Genomic DNA, 6,000 nt, shown 5'->3' with positions numbered 1-6,000 from the left:
GCAGATCTTTTATAGAAACATCCAATCTTGATTTAAAAATGGTCAGGGACTGAGAATCCACCACAACCCTTTGTAAATTATTCCAGTGACTAATTATGCTCACTGTTAAAAATGTTCACATAATTTCCAGTCTCAATTTGTCTAGCTTCAGCTTCCCACCACTGGATCACATTATACCTTTCTCTACTAGATTGACAAGCCCATTATTAAATATTTGTTCCCATGGGAGTACTTTTAGACTATAATCAAGTCATCCCTTAAACTTCTCTTTCTTAAGCTAGATAGATTGGGCTTATTGAGTCTATCACTATAAGACATGGTTTCTAATCCTTTAATCATTCTTGTGGCTCTTCTTGGAACCCACTCCAATGTATCAATATCCTCCTTGAATTGCGGAGACAGTTTTCCAGCAGCAATTGCACCAGTGCCAAATAAAGAGGGAAAATAATTTCTCTCCTCCTGCTCAAGATTCCTCTGTTTACGCATCCAAGCATCGCATTAGCCCTTTTGACCACCATGTTCAGCTGATTATCCACCACTGCCCCCAATCTTTTTCAGAGCTCCTAGTCATTTTCAAGCAGCATCAAGCTAAAATAGCTAGGACTTTTCTTCAATCTAAATAGACTCCCTTAACTCAGTATTGTTGAAACACAAGGCAATGGAGATAACAGGCATGCTGGGAACTACTGTAAATATTTTGTGGTACATTAATTATGGCACAACACTATTTTCTTTGGGACTAATAGATTTCTGGCTATAAAAATTCCATGGCTAAACAAGCAATTATTTAAATATTTTATTTCATGCTGAAATCCCAGCTCTGGTGCCAGTGGTGTTTAGTTCATTCCTCCTGAAAGCAGGAGTCAAAAGGACAGGCACGCCAGTTTCACATCCATGCAGTCAAACTGGAACAGAGGAGCATCAGGTACAAGGTCTTTTAGTCAAGGTTTGGCAGGTATGGATTGGAGATGCATGTGTGTTTGTAGACACTCAACAGTACATATACAATTAAATTAGTACATTCCCCAGCAGGGTGTATGCCCTGGAGTTTACAAACACATTGCAAGGGAACTCCCCTTTTGAATACACAGTTTTGTATTCGCAAACATGTTGCTGCAAATATGTATACCCAAAGATGGTAATTCTCGTTAAGGATCCCAAGCGAGGGCACGATTTGTCACACCATGCCACTCTAAATAGCATCTGTGCCCGCACATTGTTAACAGCATCTCTGCTGCACTTGGCAGGTGTTAACTCTTTTGACCCAAGTGACTAGCCAAAAATTCAGGATCTAGTAGGTTGTTCCTGTTAGGAGGAGAAATTGGTGATCAGTATTTTTTTGATGCAGTTTTGTTTGCAAAAAATGTACAAATATCAGGAAATGGTTTCTTTTGCTCACCTCACCAAGAACACTCTTTTCAGCCTGCATCCTGACCCAAAAACCTTCTTCCCAGGCTTCTTCCAGCATCAGCCACTTTGCTTTCAGCTGCTCCTTTAGCCTGTATCACCCCCAGTCTTTTCTGTCTGTTCTGCTTTCCTTTTCCCCATCTACCCAAAACAATACTCAGCAAAAGCCCTTGGGCAGGTTCATATGTGTCTTTTGTCTTAGATGGGACTTATGTTTACCATTATGTTAATTGAAAGGTGAGTTTGCACTCATCAGTCTCAATGGGGTTTTATCAGAACTCATAACAAGGTTCATATAGATTCATAGATTCATAGATATTTAGGCCAGAAGGGACCATTATGATCATCTAGTCTGACCTCCTGCACAATGCAGGCCACAGAATTTCACCCACCACTCCTAAAAAAGACCTCACACCTATATCTGTGCTATTGAAGTCCTCAAATTGTAGTTTGAAGACCTCAAGGAGCAGAGAAAACCCGTGCCCCATGCTACAGAGGAAGGCGAAAAACCTCCAGGGCCTTCCAATCTGCCCTGGAGGAAAATTCCTTCCCGACCCCAAATATGGCGATCAGCTAAACCCTGAGCATATGGGCAAGATTCATCAGCCAGATACTACAGAAAATTCTTTCCTGGGTAACTTGGATCTTACCCCATCTAAAAACCCATCACAGGCCATTGGGCCTATTTACCATGAATATTTAATTACCAAAACCATGTTATCCCATCATACCATCTCCTCCATAAACTTATCGAGTTTAATCTTAAAGCAAGATAGATCTTTTGCCCCCACTACTTCCCTCGGAAGGCTATTCCAAAACTTCACTCCTCTGATGGTTAGAAACCTTCGTCTAATTTCTAATCTAAATTTCCTAGTGGCCAGTTTATATCCATTTGTTCTTGTGTCCACATTGGTACTGAGTTTAAATAATTCCTCTCCCTCTCTGGTATTTATCCCTCTGATATATTTATAGAGAGCAATCATATCTCCCCTCAACCTTCTTTTAGTTAGGCTAAACAAGCCAAGCTCCCTGAGTCTCCTTTCATAAGACAAGTTTTCCATTCCTCGGATCATCCTAGTAGCCCTTCTCTGTACCTGTTCCAGTTTGAATTCATCCTTCTTAAACATGGGAGACCAGAACTGCACACAGTATTCCAGGTGAGGTCTCACCAGTGCCTTATATAACGGTACTAAAACCTCCTTATCCCTACTGGAAATACCTCTCCTGATGCATCCCAAGATGACATTAGCTTTTTTCACAGCCATATCACATTGGCAGCTCATAGTCATCCTATGATCAACCAATACTCCAAGGTCCTTTTCCTCCTCCGTTACTTCTAGTTGATGCGTCCCTAGCTTATAACTAAAATTCTTGTTATTAATCCCTAAATGCATGACCTTACACTTCTCACTATTAAATTTCATCCTATTCCTATTACTCCAGTTTACAAGGTCATCCAGATCCTCCTGTAGGGTATCCCTGTCCTTCTCTAAATTAGCAATACCTCCCAGCTTTGTATCATCTGCAAACTTTATTAGCACACTCCCACTTTTTGTGCCCAGGTCAGTAATAAAAAGATTAAATAAGATTGGTCCCAAAACTGATCCTTGAGGAACTCCACTGGTAACCTCCCTCCAACTTGACAGTTCACCTTTCAGTAGGACCCGTTGTAGTCTCCCCTTTAACCAATTCCCTATCCACCTTTCAATTTTCCTATTGATGCGCATCTTATCCACTTTAACTAATAATTCCCCATGTGGCACAGTATCAAACGCCTTACTAAAATCTAAGTAAATTAGATCCACTGCGTTTCCTTTATCTAAAAAATCTGTTACTCTCTCAAAGAAGGAGATCAGGTTGGTTTGGCACGATCTACCTTTTGTAAAACCATGTTGTATTTTGTCCCATTTACCATTGACTTCAATGTCCTTAACTACCTTCTCCTTCAAAATTGAATAATGTAATGTAAGACTATTAATCTTTACACACCGCTTTGCAGTTAGAGCAAGATAGGTGACTTTTTTAAAGGATGAATAATGTTTACCAACTCTGAAAAACTAAAATTATATTTGAAAAATGCTTTTTAGTGACTTTAAGACCTGGGTTTGATTTCCTTGCTGTTGGATTTTGAGAGCATGCTGGCTTTTCGTGCTCCTTTCATTGCTGACTCCCGCCTTTTCACCGATTGTCTACGTGATAGTGAACCCCGAGTCTGATGCTATTCTTGCCTGCATGCACTTGCTAAAATAAAACTAAATAAATGTGTGTTTTCACTTCTTTGGAGGGCTGCTTTCTGTTAGGAGCTGATGTAAACGGCTGCCCAAAGGAAGCCACACGTGCAGCACAGGAAGAATTGCTTTTTTGATGCCGAAGGATGACGCTACCTCTTCTTGAGCACCATCTCCTGGCAACTCAGATTAACTAATTTTGACCTGTATGCAGATGAAGCATACTCCCATAACACTTTACATTTAAATACATTATTGGCCAAACAACGCCAGGCCCTACATGCAACTCAATGGTATGACGATGACAGGTTAATAAGACTGGGACTTCTCAGATTGGAAAAGAGATGACTAAGGGGGGATATGGTAGATGTCTATAAAATCATGACTGGTGTGGAGAAAGTAAATAAGCGTTATTTACTCCTCATAACACTAGAACTAGGGGTCACCAAATGAAATTAATAGGCAGCAGGTTTAAAACAAAACAAAGAATTTCTACACAGTTGACCTATGGAACTCTGCCAGAGGAGGTTGTGAAGACCAAGACTATATATAATACGGTTAAAAAAAAACCTAGATAAATTCATGGAGGATAGGCCCATCAATATTAGGCAGGATGGGCAGTGATGCAAAACCATGCTCTGAAGTGTTCCTCACCCCCCTTTGCCCGAAGCTGGGAATGGGTGACTGGATGGATCACTTGATGATTCCCTGTTCTGTTCATTCCCTCTGAAGCACCCGGCCCTGGCCACTGTGGGAATTCAGGATACTGGGCTAGATGGACCATTGATTTGACCCAGTCTGGCTGTTCTTATGTTTTCATTTCTCTGTCGGTTTGGATGTAACATGATAACCTCTGAGGATAGGACAAGAAACAATGGGCTTAAATTGCAGCGAGGGCGGTTTAGGTTGGGCATTAGGAAAAACTTCTTGATTGTCAGGGTGGTTAAGCACTGGAATAAATTGCCTAGGGATGTTGTGGAATCTCGATCATTGGGGATTTTTAAGAGCAGATTGGACAAACACCTGTCAGGGATGGTCTAGGTAATACTTAATCCTGCCTGAATGCAGGGGACTGGACTAGATGACCTCTCGGGGTCCCTTCCAGTGATATGATTCGGTAACTTCCAAATGCAGCTTCCAATCAATTCCAAAATGACAGGGAAGGTTCTAGGCATCAGTGGGCAGAATCCTACTGATTTAGGTGAAAACTGAAAAACCAGAAAAGTCATTAGCATTTAAAAGGTTGGTCCCTTGCTCTCCTTGCTGAAAGCTGCCTAACAGCTATTGGGTGGGTGTTCAGTCAGCAAGGGGAGACAGAGGGTGAAGAGAGTGAAGGAGGCTTCATTCCTTCCTCCCGATGTTAGACGGACAGAGAGACAAGTGAGCCAGCAGATGAGTAAGTGAAACCAGGTGCCCTGTTATTCACAAAGGACAGGGATTTAGAGGACCCTTATTTCCATAGGATCTGAACATCTCAGAATGGTGTTTCCTTTCACACTTATGGGTGATGTAAGGATACCTTTATTAAAGAGTCTATGTTGCTCATTCGGTATGCAGATCAGGGTCTCTAAGTTGACAGAAAGTAGGGCAATGTTTCCAGTCCTACTGGAATCCTCAAGCATAAAGTTAAGGTTGTGTGGTTGTCTTGCATGATGGACGACCTCACCTGTGAAATTTCGAATGTTCTGACATTTGAGGTTCCTGGCGGGGAACTGGATATACAAAAGCCTTACCTTAGCTGAGCATTTCTCTGGCTTTCTGACTTAAGTTATGATTGTGAACTTCCAGTTCAGCAAGGGGTGGAAGTCTAGCCTGTCCCCAAGTCCTCAAAAATAATGAGTTGAGCCCAAAGAAATTGAGAGATTCTTTTTAAAAGAAATCATGAGATTTAAATAAACTTGAGGGTTGTTGTTTTTTTTTATTTGCCTTCCAGGTTTAGCCTTTTAGAAGTTGCATTTTCAAGCTCTTCCCTACTATCATGAGGGCCAGAAACTTACTTTACAAAAAATGCAATTCTCAGAGTCACATGATTCCAGGAACTGGGGCTTTAAGAAAATACACCAAATAATATCGCAAGCCTTTTGATAAAATCATGAAAGTTGGTGACTTGGGTAGCAATCTTAAAGTTGCTTTCACAGGGCAGCACGACAACAGCACCAGCCATTCTCTGCAGCATGAGCCAGTCTTCCTTTCCCAAAGCTGCACCTGCTGAATCCCAGAAGGATCTAGACTCCCCCCCCCTTGCCCTTCATTCTACATTAAACTGTGTAGAAAGCTGGTGGGAGTCCATGGACTTTGCTGTCAACCCCACCTTGATGACACCTGTTCCAAAGATTAATCAGCACCACCACGATGCCTAGATGAG

The sequence above is a fragment of the Lepidochelys olivacea genome, assembly GCF_965140295.1.
Source record: "Lepidochelys olivacea isolate rLepOli2 genome assembly, chromosome: 11".
NCBI lineage: Eukaryota > Metazoa > Chordata > Testudines > Cheloniidae > Lepidochelys > Lepidochelys olivacea.
This window is presented reverse-complemented; position numbering follows the sequence as displayed.